This window comes from Trematomus bernacchii, unplaced genomic scaffold (assembly GCF_902827165.1).
Source record: "Trematomus bernacchii unplaced genomic scaffold, fTreBer1.1, whole genome shotgun sequence".
Lineage (NCBI taxonomy): Eukaryota > Metazoa > Chordata > Actinopteri > Perciformes > Nototheniidae > Trematomus > Trematomus bernacchii.
The window spans coordinates 51,355-66,112 of NW_022987789.1; the positions used below are offsets into that span (position 1 = coordinate 51,355).

A 14,758-nucleotide genomic window follows, 5' to 3' on the forward strand; every position below is an offset into this window, starting at 1 on the left:
TTCAGGTGTATATCAGTATGTAGTGTCTCTACTTTAAAGAGTCCTCTCCTGCTGATGTTCAGGTGTATATCAGTATGTAGTGTCTCTACTTTAAAGAGTCCTCTCCTGCTGATGTTCAGGTGTATATCAGTATGTAGTGTCTCTGCTTTAAAGAGTCCTGTCCTGCTGATGTTCAAGTGTATATCAGTATGTAGTGTCTCTACTTTAAAGAGTCCTCTCCTGCTGATGTTCAGGTGTATATCAGTATGTAGTGTCTCTACTTTAAAGAGTCCTCTCCTGCTGATGTTCAGGTGTATATCAGTATGTAGTGTCTCTACTTTAAAGAGTCCTCTCCTGCTGATGTTCAGGTGTATATCAGTATGTAGTGTCTCTGCTTTAAAGAGTCCTCTCCTGCTGATGTTCAAGTGTATATCAGTATGTAGTGTCTCTACTTTAAAGAGTCCTCTCCTGCTGATGTTCAGGTGTATATCAGTATGTAGTGTCTCTACTTTAAAGAGTCCTCTCCTGCTGATGTTCAGGTGTATATCAGTATGTAGTGTCTCTACTTTAAAGAGTCCTCTCCTGCTGATGTTCAGGTGTATATCAGTATGTAGTGTCTCTACTTTAAAGAGTCCTCTCCTGCTGATGTTCAGGTGTATATCAGTATGTAGTGTCTCTACTTTAAAGAGTCCTCTCCTGCTGATGTTCAGGTGTATATCAGTATGTAGTGTCTCTACTTTAAAGAGTCCTCTCCTGCTGATGTTCAGGTGTATATCAGTATGTAGTGTCTCTACTTTAAAGAGTCCTCTCCTGCTGATGTTCAGGTGTATATCAGTATGTAGTGTCTCTACTTTAAAGAGTCCTCTCCTGCTGATGTTCAGGTGTATATCAGTATGTAGTGTATCTACTTTAAAGAGTCCTCTCCTGCTGATGTTCAGGTGTATATCAGTATGTAGTGTCTTTACTTTAAAGAGTCCTCTCCTGCTGATGTTCAGGTGTATATCAGTATGTAGTGTCTCTACTTTAAAGAGTCCTCTCCTGCTGATGTTCAGGTGTATATCAGTATGTAGTGTCTCTACTTTAAAGAGTCCTCTCCTGCTGATGTTCAGTGTGTATATCAGTATATAGTGTCTCTACTTTAAAGAGTCCTCTCCTGCTGATGTTCAGGTGTATATCAGTATGTAGTGTCTCTACTTTAAAGAGTCCTCTCCTGCTGATGTTCAGGTGTATATCAGTATGTAGTGTCTCTACTTTAAAGAGTCCTCTCCTGCTGATGTTCAGGTGTATATCAGTATGTAGTGTCTCTACTTTAAAGAGTCTTCTCCTTTGTCAAAATAACCAACAGAGTCACTTCACAAACTAACAAATGTTCAGTTATCTTGATTTCTTGATATTTTAAGGTCATAATAATGTCAATATCTATTTTCTTAAGTTTTCACGAGCTTGGTTGTGCACCTTTGATTTTTGGTAACTAGTAAAAATTCATTTTTTAAGTATTTTTACTATCAACAAGTCTCGTGTAAATGACAGGAAACTCACCAATAGCCAGGAAGAGCTCATTGACGTTCATGGCTGTTTTAGCAGAGGTCTCCATGAAGAGCAAGCCGGTGTCTTCAGCGTACGTCTGGGCGTCCTTTTTCATACAACACACAAATGCAGATATAAAGTCAGTTTAAACACTTACAAAACCAAATAACCCTCTCTGGAGCGTGACCCATGACGACACTACACAAAGCTCTGACTTGTGCCTCGAATACAGTTTCTGTTTTTAATTAGCCAGGCCTTACGGACTTTACCACCTGTATTTTAATGCAGCCAATTAGATATAGTAAAACAAAAGGTTGTGCCCTGTTCTCTTATCTTGTTGTTTAATTGTAAACAGAAGCTATCATAGACAGGCAAAGGACAAAATGAGCATATATTGTCACAATATTATCCCAAAAATGGTTAGAAAATATGGGTAAAAAAGGTTTAAAATGGCCATAAAACCTACAGGAATGACTTGACCTTACTTTTTGTTAAGAAACACGTTTATATATGTCTAGAGGTCCATACAGTCTATGGTGCATAAAGAGGACTTTAATTGTAAAAGGGAGATCTAACCCAGTTGCAGAATTGTAAAGTGAAAGTAAGGCTTAAAGGGAACCAATCCAAACGCTGACGGTGTCATTATTCTACAGCTATGACATTGTGTAATCAACATATTCTTCATTATGAATATGTCTTAAAAAAGTGATCTTTGGCTCTTTAAATCAGGGTATTTTTTATATTTATGAGGATATTCACAACATGACGGGAGCTTGTTACCTCGTACTCCACTAGTCTCCTCTCTGCCAGGTCCGCCTTGTTCCCAGCCAGAGCGATCACGATGTTGGGACTGGCCTGCCTCTGCAGCTCCTTCACCCAGGCCTTCGCTCGCTCAAAGGTGTCCTAAACACACAGCAGGAGGTCAGAGAAACTACAACACACAGGTAAACACCAGGTACAGAGGACAGAGGTCAGAGAAACTACAACACACAGGTAAACACCAGGTACAGAGGACAGAGGTCAGAGAAACTACAACACACAGGTAAACACCAGGTACAGAGGACAGAGGTCAGAGAAACTACAACACACAGGTAAACACCAGGTACAGAGGACAGAGGTCGGAGAAACTACAACACACAGGTAAACACCAGGTACAGAGGACAGAGGTCGGAGAAACTACAACACACAGGTAAACACCAGGTACAGAGGACAGAGGTCGGAGAAACTACAACACACAGGTAAACACCAGGTACAGAGGACATAGGTCAGAGAAACTACAACACACAGGTAAACACCAGGTACAGAGGACAGAGGTCAGAGAAACTACAACACACAGGTAAACACCAGGTACAGAGGACAGAGGTCAGAGAAACTACAACACACAGGTAAACACCAGGTACAGAGGACAGAGGTCGGAGAAACTACAACACACAGGTAAACACCAGGTACAGAGGACAGAGGTCAGAGAAACTACAACACACAGGTAAACACCAGGTACAGAGGACAGAGGTCGGAGAAACTACAACACACAGGTAAACACCAGGTACAGAGGACAGAGGTCGGAGAAACTACAACACACAGGTAAACACCAGGTACAGAGGACATAGGTCGGAGAAACTACAACACACAGGTAAACACCAGGTACAGAGGACAGAGGTCAGAGAAACTACAACACACAGGTAAACACCAGGTACAGAGGACAGAGAAACTACAACACACAGGTAAACACCAGGTACAGAGGTCAGAGGACAGAGAAACTACAACACACAGGTAAACACCAGGTACAGAGGACAGAGGTCAGAGAAACTACAACACACAGGTAAACACCAGGTACAGAGGACAGAGGACAGAGAAACTACAACACACAGGTAAACACCAGGTACAGAGGTCAGAGGTCAGAGAAACTACAACACACAGGTAAACACCAGGTACAGAGGACAGAGGTCAGAGAAACTACAACACACAGGTAAACACCAGGTACAGAGGACAGAGAAACTACAACACACAGGTAAACACCAGGTACAGAGGTCAGAGGACAGAGAAACTACAACACACAGGTAAACACCAGGTACAGAGGACAGAGGTCAGAGAAACTACAACACACAGGTAAACACCAGGTACAGAGGACAGAGGACAGAGAAACTACAACACACAGGTAAACACCAGGTACAGAGGTCAGAGGTCAGAGAAACTACAACACACAGGTAAACACCAGGTACAGAGGACAGAGGTCAGAGAAACTACAACACACAGGTAAACACCAGAGGCCTGTACTACGAAGCTGGATTTTCGCTTAGCCGGCTAAATTCAGGGAAATCTCGGGCTTTCCGGTCCTACGACGCTGGTTCTCTTTTTAGCAGGCTAGATCTCCATGGTAACTTATGCTGAGCGGCAAACCTGCTCCGGAGCAGGTTAGGTGGCAGGCTAAGAGATCAACTCAGTGAAAGCACCGCCTGCTGACCAATCAGAGCTCCGTGTGCGGAGTTTAAAGCGATCAATTCATATTACAGGATAGAGGAAATACAGAAAAACTGCCGTTGCAGGAAAGACGGCCGGTCAAAATCAACTGACTGTGTGAACGTGAAAATTAATAGAATATCCCCTCCCATCTTCAGAGCAATCTGACTATTATAATATTAGCGTTAAGAAAGCTTACTTAAATATCTGCCACGACATAAGTAACCGGATCAGAGTAACATTAAGTACAGTCCGCGGCACTGTGAGTGCAGACGATGTGTCCCATTATCATTCATATCATATCACATCATAATGTATCATATATTTCCTTATTTGAGTCAGCTTCTTGAGCCGTATCTGGCCGTGCAACACTCACAGTGTCACATACTGTATGCAGAAGTATTATTTTAAGCAACACATTAAGTTGATGAAACACTCGAGTCAAATTCTCCTAATTAAAGTCAGATCAACTCGTGTCTTGGACGGGGCAGTGATATCATAAACCTGTTAATGTACGCATTCAAACACTTTTTCTTTTACCAGCTGTATTCACCTTGCAGGTGCAGCTATGTGGCTTTTATCCTGGATAAAGTGTTTAAGTCATGGATGTTTAAAGTTTAACTTCTTCATATTTGACTAATATTAAAGTTCACTTTTCATTCAGGAAGTATGACGCTGCGCTGTCAGTACGCTTGTCCGTGTTTGAGATTGGTCGAATGCTCCAAATACCACCCCTTTCATGTGAACGCGCACCTAACTAGATAGGACACGGCTGGCTTGAGCGATCCACTTGATAACCGGCGTCGTAGTACAGCTTAGCGCCAGCGCGTATGTTTTGGCTTAGGCCAACCGGCTAACTCCAACATATCCAGGTTAGGTTGAACCAGCTTCGTAGTACAGGCCTCAGCTGTTCTGCTCTGATCTCAGCTCTGAAGTCCAACATCCATCTGAGAGATCTGAACCTGAGTGACAACGCTCTGAAGGGTTCAGGAGTGAAGCTGCTGAGAGATCTTCTGGAGAGTCCAGACTGCAGACTGGAGACTCTCAGGTCAGTTCACTGACTCTCTGTTACTGCTGGAGATCTCATGTTTCATTAGTTATTCAACCTGATTCTTCTACATCATTAACTTATCTCCATTAAGTTGTAAATGTTCTTTTATTCATACTTTCATTTGTAGGTACTAAAGTAAGAACTGCAGAGATAAATGTTGACTGATTCTTAAAGGAACTGTAATAGATGTTAGTTTTAAAAAGTAAATCTATGTTTTTAATATTTAGTAAACGATAACGTCTGAATAAAGTTCATCTGAAGTAATATTAGTTTTACAGGATAAAGTTAACTTTCTGAAGAAGACATATGTTTTCCCATTCATTTCAATGTTGAGTAACACATCTGATTATAAACTGATATGTATCCTCATCATGTTTTCTTTATTCAGTCTGAGGGACTGCAGTTTGTCAGAGATCAGCTGTTCTGCTCTGGCCTCAGCTCTGAAGTCCAACATCCATCTGAGAGATCTGGACCTGAGAGGCAACGCTCTGCAGGATTCAGATGAGAAGCTGAGAGATCTTCTGGAGAGTCCAGACTGCAGACTGGAGACTCTCAGGTCAGTAAGGGGTCTCTGCTGGTTCAGCAGTATTGTATGAACCACAGGGAGGTGTTTCTCTCACTGGGGAAACAGATCAGTGATGTTACCCACTGACTGCAGGCTCTTTCATTCTTCCATCAACTATAGAAGGCCAGCTGGAAATGCAAAGCCACACTTTAGTAATCAACGCTCTAACAGACATATGGGGTTTTACAGAAGAGTGGGAAAGGTAGTCTGTTCTTATGGGATGTTTTTAGTTTCTAGCCCAGGGGTGTCCAAACTGCGGCCCGGGGGCCAAATGCGGCCCTCGGAATCGGCCCTCAGCTAATTCTGAAAGTATAATGAAATATGGCCCACAGATGAAACTTCTGCTTGTCTTGTATTGTACTTCTTAAATATATATGTACACATATATTACACAGTAGTATTCATGTGTTAATAAGCCCACCTTTAAAATAAATTCAGTCAATTAAAGCTGAAAACATTTTCTAACAAATCTAACTTGATAAGAAAAAAGCCCAATAACTTATTGTTATAACAAGCGTGAAATAAACCCTTCATATTTCCTGTAATTATAATCAATCTGAAGCTCCTGTTTAAAGGAATGAGCTGCTAACAGAATAAAGTAAACCCTCTGGAGAGCTGAGAGCTGTTTTGTTTCTTAAAGCATCTTCAAGTAACAAGCATCCTTTACCTTCATTTGATTGACTTTCCTGACTTATAACTGAACTCATGAGGCAGTAAACCTCTAGAGAGCGGCCCAGACCTTTATATATTTTTCTGTATGTGGCCCTCGGTGAAAAGAGTTTGGACCCCCCTGTTCTAGACCAATGACTGGTTACTTCCTGTCATGCAGCTGAGAGCTGTGGCAGGCAGTCGTAGTGTTTGCAGAGAAGATATGATGGGATGTAAAGCATGAGATCAGGACTCTGAAGCTGACTCAAAGAACTAACACTTATTTTAAACTGGATCTCAAACTGTTGGATTGTGTTCGTCTCTACAGGATCGGAAGAGAGATGATCAGAGCCACGATCCAGAAGACCTGTGAGTACTGAAACCATATCCTCCATTCATCAAGATATGAAACTCTTTAATGGAGCGTGACCTCAGAGGAAAACAACACTCTTCTTTCTCTCTTCATCATTCTGGCTGTTTCTCTTAGTTTTATTATCATCATCATTCTCTCTCTCTCTCCTTCTCCTCTCAGGTGACAGGAAGTGAAGACACACAGAAAGGTGAGAGGTCATACCGTGTGAAGTTTATTTATTGAGGTTTCAACACGTTTTTCTGGTGTTCCAGACAAATCTGCAAGCTCAGGTTTGATTTGTTCTCAGTTTATTCATCACGGGGCGAGTTTGAGACGTGAAGAGGAGCGTGGAGGCATTTTGGAAAATAAAGAAGAAGGCTGCAGCTGATGAGAGACTTCCTGTTAGCTCTACTCAATATTAAATGAACAAAAACAATCAATTGTACTTAAAGCTTTTCTTAAGAAGAAAGATGTGTTGCACATACACCTGCTGCTACCTACCACCACCTCCCACCCATCCCGGCCCCAAAGAGGAGACTCCATCGACCCCAGATACCCCAACTCACTCTTCTTCAGGTTAGCTTGGAGCCCCGCCTTTACCTGCCCCAACATCTCACTTTGAACGATGTAGTCATCCGGATATCTGCATACTGAGAGTGGGACGCAGGACCCGGTCAATGAGCTGCTGGAAGGGGGTCCACTGGACTGGAGGGGCTCTTGGATCTGGTGATGCCTTGCTCTTCCTGAAAGGGGAGGACACCTATCTGCCATAGTTTCTCCACCTGACGACTGAGTTCGGCATCGGGGGTTCCAGTTGGGGTGAAGAGACTCTGGGGGGCATCCGATGGCTCCTGAATAGGGGAGGCCCTTGGAGTGTCCAACCTAATGATAAGAATAAGAATAATAATAATGATGCATGTTATTTGTAAAGCACCTTTCATTGCTAAAAGTAATCTCAAAGTGCTACAAGGGGCATCATATACTTCTTTTTTTTTTAAAGAAACACAAGTTTAATAAAAGGCTTTTTAAAAAAAAAAGAAATGTTTTTAGGCCCTTCTTAAAGGAGTCAGTGGTCTGTGGAGTCCTCAGTTTGTCTGGGAGGGAATTCCACAGGTGAACAGAAAGCCCCCCCATGGTGCGGAGTTTGGTCCTGGGGGGGGAAGCAGATGGTTGGTTGTAGAATGGAGGTTGCGTGTGGAGGTTTGTGAGGAGAGTAGTTCCTTGAGGTATGAAGGAGCGTTCCCGTGGATGCACTGATGGGTGAGGAGTGAGATCTTGTATTTGAACCTAGCTGGAGGGCTATTGGTGCCCCCTGTGGACCCAAAGAGACTCTTTTGGTTGGGGTAATGAGGTGAACGTTATCTGCACCTGTTAGTAGGAGAGGCTGCACTTTGGGAAAGAGGGAAGGGGAAGGCCTTGTAGGCGGAGATAGTGTTTCTTGAGTTCATCCACAGGATAACTCTAGTCCACAAGTGAAAGTAGGTCAGAGGTGAATGTGTCTTTGAGGAGGAATGTTTTCTTGGGATTGAAAGAGGGTGATATCTCAAAGGTCACTGAGGCTCCATTTCAGAATAATATATATGATATGTTTTATAATGATTGATCATGAAAGTGTTCTCAAAGCTGGTAAAGGTGCAGCTAGTTTGAATGACTGTATACTGCAGGGTAGCTTGTGAATTTACTCCAGGTGGAACTAAAGTCTGATTTAACACTTGATTATATTTCACATCATTCATCCACATCTGTAAAGTAACTAAAGGGATTAAATACATGTAGTGGAGTCAAAGTACACCATGTACCTCTGAACTGTAGTGGAGTAGAAGTAGTACACAGTTGCATAAAAAGAAAACTAAGCTTCATCTCCAAGCCCAATGGCCTTGGAAGAGCTGCTAAGGAAAAGGAAAGACATCTGGAGACTTTGGAGAGACAGCTAACGGACAAACTCAAGGAACTGAAAGACCCTCCCTAACAGGCCGTATGCTGTTTAGCCTTACCTTGAATGATTCAGTGCAGTGTTCTGTGCAGGTTTTCTGTTTGCTTTTTCAACTCAAGGAGCTCAAAGACTGATTGAAAGTTGATTTGATTTGCATAATTTCTGATTGCTGATTCAATGTGAAGGAAAATTCATATTTGAGTTGATACAGTATATGTGTGCATATAATGCACCCTTTGGCCTAACCTGGGAGAGCCTTATGTTCACTGCCATCCTAAGGAACTCAAACATGTTAATAAAGAATTTATTGAAAAGTTATTTGGCGGATTGTTGTATATTGGCTCAGCCAGGTTATATGGGATGCAGTCTACTTACAGATGGGTCACTCATTTTGAAATATTACACTTTGTTTTATTTTTCTTTAATGTATCATCCTCATGTAGAATGCTATCACGAAACACACATCTGGTTGTTTATAGAATAAAGAACATCTGATTTAATGTGAGGTAGGGAAATAATCATTTTGAGGATAAGTATGTGTATATAAATATGTAATTTACAACAGCTGTAAGATGCTTGATAAGCTTGAAATGCACCTTGAAAATGCTTGAAAAGTGCTTGAATTTGACTTTGGAAAAGGTGTAAGAACCCTGTAAAAAGTATTAAAAGTTGATAAATCAATTTAGTGAAAATTAAGGCTATTAAAAAGTATTAAAAAGTATTAAACGGCATTTTCCAAGGTATTACATTTTGTAGCTTGTTTTCAATAAGTATATGAATTGTCTAAAGAGGTTGTATTCTACAGTGTGCCTGAATGTAATCATTGCGTAGGTGTGTAGTGTGATTCTGTGTAGTTTATTTATGGCATCCCGTTGGATTTGACGTCATCTGAACAGGACATCGCACGCTCACTGCTTGATAGCGCGAAGGTCCGTTTACGCCGGTTATTAAACAACATCGTTATGGGGAAATGCAAGTCTGCGTCCAAATGGTTGGAAGATACAATCAATACTGTATATGGGCCTTTCTACCGAATTGAACCAAAGTCAGGTTGGAAATGTTTTGAAATTTTGCATGTTTTTTTCCCAAAACTTTGTCCATTTATATTTTGTACCATATCTAAATTATTCATATCTAGTAAAAGAACCGTACATTTTTACATCGTATTTTCAGACTGTATTGGAATGTTCTTCCTCTACCAAAAATGGTCACTACCGAAACATAGTACATACACTGTAGTAAACAAGTATTATATTAACCTGTTAAGATTGTTTTACCTTACCTTCTCTAAATAGTATTTTAACAAATATTTCTTGAGGGTTTTCACAATTAAATTAATAAAAGTGAAATTTTAATCAAATTTCAAAGTTCATACAATTCATAAAAATCATAATACAAACTTTCTTTGTAAAATGCATAACACTGATCATATTGATTCCAGAGTTGATGATTGTTGAAATTGAACATACATTAAACCAATCAGTATCATATCATTTTATTTGATAAGTCAATATACTTTATTTTTTACAAAACATCCAGTGTTTCGGTAGTGACCACAGTATTTTGTTCTCAAGGTTGTATCATATTCCCTCAACCTTATTGCTTAATCTTAACTCACAACATGCCTCATGTTGAAGTGTGAATGTTTGAAGCTACTGACCCAGAATCAGCACTTTAGTAACAGGCGGAAAAGCAAAAAGCGTTAAACCGTGCTACGTGCTGCAGTGGAAAAAGTGCCATAAATGACTTTGTTAAAAATCAGAACGCCAGATTGACCTTGTTTTGATCTGTTTTTCTGCCTACAGAACGAGACGTTCCTGTGTCACCGGTTCAGGCGCTTCGTCATGAAGTACAACCTGATGTCCAAGGACAACCTGATCGTGCCCATCCTGGAGGAGGAGGTGCAGAACACCTCGTCAGCGGGGGAGAGCGAGGCCTAAACACACTGCTGCCACAAAGGGAGACACATGTAACACACACATGACATGAGGAGACGCATTCACACACCTTGCATACACAGTACACACATATATAATATATATATTATATAACCCTCCCTCCCTCCCCCCCTCTTAATTCACTATCATGTTTTCTGATGGTGCTTCACTTTTTCGTGTCTGCTTCTGTTTCTCTATTCGCTTATTGTGTTGCCTACCAGCCTGTTTTTCGGGGGGTCGTCCTATGAAATGGATCAATAAATTAGCCTGCTGACTTAAAGGGATAGTTCAGATTGTGTGTGGGTTGTATGCATATCCATAGTTCAGGTATGACCGACAGTAACTGCTCTCTAAAAGCCACCAAACTCCATTGTCAGAAACCAGTTATTTTACATCGCTGAACACAGAAGTTTCTCGCTTTCTGCTGCCTCAATTAGTACGTTTTTTTTGGTGCTATTTTGTGACTTTGGTGTTTAAAATAGTTAGTTTGGATTCACTGACGTCACACGATTTACACAAAATAACTAACTGATAGAGGAAGAACAGCAACGCCTTTTGTTCTGCGATTTATAAAATCACTGCTTTTATCAATGGCGTCTGGCTTTGGCGAGAGCATCAAAAAATGCTTTGGATCCTCGTTTGACGGCAAGGTTAAGCAGAGAAAACATCGTCATCTACTGTAGGTAATACACTTTTATACAACCCTACTTTAAAACACAAACCATCCCTTTTTAATGATGCCAGTGAAACACGAAACGTAGGTGTGTGTGGCTTGTGTGGTAGTGAACAAAGACAAACGTAACCGTGCAGTCAGATATTCTTTCTCTCTCATCTCTGAAGTGTTTTTCAGATCATTCAGGAACTCTGATCCTGCTTAGTGGCATGCCCCCATTTTAATACTGTGTGAAATGTGTCGGATATTCCCCTTTCCTCGACAGGGTTGGGTCTGAGGGTCACATGGGACTGAGCTGCTGTAAGCCGGTCTTTACTAACGCATTAAGATGAGTAAAATACAAGGAAAGGAGATATCAGATACATTTACGTGTCGGAACACAACCGCCCCCCCCCTTTCTTTTTACCCTCCCCCTCATTAAGTTATTTTGTGGGAGGAGTCTTGTCAATCCAAACCCACTTTTTTTTTAATGGACTAAAACAATTTTGTTACTGTCGACATTTTCATGATGTCTGTTAATAAAAAATACCTATTATTCAGGTGTTTGTGTGGTTGTGTTATCATTCATGGGGCTTTCCAGTGATGGGTGTGAACCAAATGTGTGATTTCCAATAACTGCAGCATGAAGACCAAAAGTAAAACAAATAATATTGGAAAAATAGGAATAAGCATTTCCAAAAATTACATGTTTTTGATTTTGTATTCTGCTTCAATCCATATTTGTTAGGCTTTTTTAATTTGTGGTTAAGTCGTGTCTCTTGCCACTGAAAGGGAGGCATCCACTGAAGATTTAAATTAAAGTTGTTTTAACAGGGTGTCTGCGGGGTCTTAAAAACAGGGTTCGTACGGGTGCTGGAAATACTTGAACATGCTTGAAATTTCATGTGGTGTTTTCAAGGTTTGAAAAGTGCTTGGATTTTGGATAAAGTGCTTGGATTTTGGTTAAAGTGCTTGAATTTTGGATAAAGTGCTTGAAATTGTACTTGCTTTACTTTTATAATAAATTGCTGTCTGACTGAATAGTTCGCTTTTTTCGATAAAAAAAGAGAGAAAGAAGTCGGAGCGAGCTTAATTACTTTTCATAAAAAGACAGCTCCACTCCTTTTATATATATTTTGATATTTGAATCCTTCTTTTTTTCAGTTGCAGATTTTCCGTTTTCAGATTCAAAATAATAATTTTTTCAGTTTCAAATCTTGTTTTTTCAGGTTTCACCGTTTTTTTTCGCTTTCAAACTTTTGGCCCTGATGTTGCTTGGGGGGGGGGGGGGGGGGGCGGGGCTTACCAAAGAGTAGTTTTGCATCCTGAGTGACAGCCCTCCCTCTGTCATGTTGCCTTCATGGATGTAAAGTAGCGCGAGAGAAATATAACTCAACACTTTCTATACACAATACTCCCGTGATTGGTGGGAAACCAAACTGATACATGCGTCAAAGTTCCGTTAAGCGAGCTGTTGAGCATCGTAGTTCAGAATCAGAAAACCTTTATTAGTCCCACAGAGGGGACATGTACGTTGTTACAGCAGAAAAGAGCCACTGACAGCTTAATGTTACATATTATGTTACATGCAAAAAAAAGTATTTAAAGTAAAAAAAAAGTTATATGATAAAAAAATATAATAAAATAAAAAGTTATACAATTTACAAAATACACATCCTGTAACAGTTCTGAGGATTTGGCAGCCAGGTATATATTGCAGATTTTAACGGAATATATATATATACAGGGTTGGGTGAAGTGTTTTGCCCAAAATACCAAAAATACCTCATCTGCACTTTTCCCCATAAAAATGAATTGTAATCAATACTTTTAGATGTAAACGGTTTATTGTATCATTGCTATGGGTCTCTGAAACAATCAGACATTTACCACACTGTCATCAGACTTTTATCAGACTTTTAGCACTCTTTTCCCCGCAGAAACGACTTTAAACCATCAGTGTCACTATTGTGGGGATGTAGGAATGTACCTGTGTCTGGTGTGGAGCCTCCCTGCACATTAAATCAATTGATTTGCCTTTACTTATCGTATTTTCTGCTGTTAATGCACTGTGCTCATGTTGGGTGATGCGCTCCCTGGAGCCCTCCTGTGGGGAAACTTGGAACTGCACTTAAATCACTTGGTGCTTTTTAAGCCATTTAAAATAGTTTTCTCACTTTTAAAATACTTTCTGCCCTAGAAATGATTTTTAATCAGTATTACCATTATTTAGGGGCTCCATGAACACGAATTTGAGCATCCCTGCACACTTTCCTCCTATTTAAAACACTTTTCAGTGAGGTGCTTCCTGATTCTCTCCCTTTTCTCTGCCCCTATTTGTCACGGCCCAAACTGTGTCCCTGTGTGTGTGTGGAGGGGGTGTGGTTTCCCTTGCAGGCAGCAGCCTGATTGCACTCACCTGGCCGACCGGCTCAGCTGTCCCTCATCAATCCAATCAAGACACAGCATATCTACTCCAGTCTCCCAGCAACTCACCGCCAGATTGTTTTCTACACCAGTGGTATTGCATCCTCCTGGCTGCTCATTTCAGTTATCCTGTCTGCGTGTTATTCTGTACTTTTTGTAATTAGTTTCTCCTTGTACTTCCAGTACGATCCCTCAGCCATCGGCCACCAGAGCTTCCAGCCAACCTGCCTGCTTCTTCCTTCACCATACCTGCCTGCCCTGTTCTCAGTCCAGCCTGAACTGCCTACCTCCACTCCGGACCTCCATAGTCTCCAAACCCGCCTGAGTCTCAGAACAATAAACCTTTTAAACATCTCCAGTCATTGCCTGCGCCTGGGTCCTGTTTAAAACATAATCCTAACAGAACAATCTGGCCACCATGGACCCAGCAGGCTCGGACCCAATTCGTGAGGCTCTCTCCAACCAAGGCGTCCTCGTGGGCCGGCATGACCAGATGCTCAGAGAGGTTATGGATAACCTTGCATCACTAGCTGCCAACGTAGCACAGATGGGACATCACCTCAACCTGGTTTCAACTCATCTTGCTCCGCCTGCTCCTGAAGATCCAGCTCCCCCACAAGAGTTAGCACCGGTTCCAGCCCAGCCCGCTCTCCCTTCACGTGAGCCTAATATTCCCACTCCAGAGCGGTACGCAGGTGCCTTAGGGACATGTAAGTCTTTCATAATGCAGTGTTCTCTTGTGTTTGAGCAGCAGCCGTCTACTTATGCTAACGACAGAGCTAAGATTTGTTATATGATAGGTTTACTTACAGGTAGCGCCCTAGCCTGGGCATCAGCTGTATGGGAGAGTCAGTCCAACCTTTGTAATTCTTATCCAGAGTTTGTAGAGGAAATGAAGAAAGTATTCCACAACCCCCGTCAGCGGTAGGGACGCTACTAAACGCCTCCTCTCACTGCGACAGGGCTCCCGTAGTGTAGCCGAATACTCAGTGGAATTTAGGACCTTAGCTGCAGAGGCGGGTTGGAATGACACAGCGCTTCAAGGGGTTTTTCAAACAGGGCTAACTGATTCGGTTAAGGATGAGTTAGCAGTGAGGGACGAATCAGCTAACTTGGATGAGTTGGTCTCTCTAGCCATAAGACTGGATAATCGCCTTAGGGAGCGCCGTAGGGAAAGAGCCAGCCGATCTCCTGGGTCACTCCACTCTCGCCCTGTCTCGTCTCCTCTCG

General features: G+C 41.6%; 2 long non-coding RNA genes across 2 annotated transcripts; one reads left to right on the top strand and one right to left on the bottom strand.

Annotated features, from left to right (window-relative positions):
* Window positions 1-1,518: 1,518 nt before the first annotated feature.
* On the bottom strand, window positions 1,519-2,456 carry LOC117497623. Its single transcript, XR_004557447.1, has 2 exons — window positions 2,287-2,456; window positions 1,519-1,612 (listed from the first exon to the last, which is right to left on the bottom strand). It is a non-coding gene; the product is annotated as an uncharacterized LOC117497623 (long non-coding RNA).
* Window positions 2,457-6,552: 4,096 nt separating this feature from the next.
* On the top strand, window positions 6,553-7,506 carry LOC117497621. Its single transcript, XR_004557445.1, has 3 exons — window positions 6,553-6,596; window positions 6,760-6,787; window positions 6,887-7,506. It is a non-coding gene; the product is annotated as an uncharacterized LOC117497621 (long non-coding RNA).
* Window positions 7,507-14,758: the final 7,252 nt, after the last annotated feature.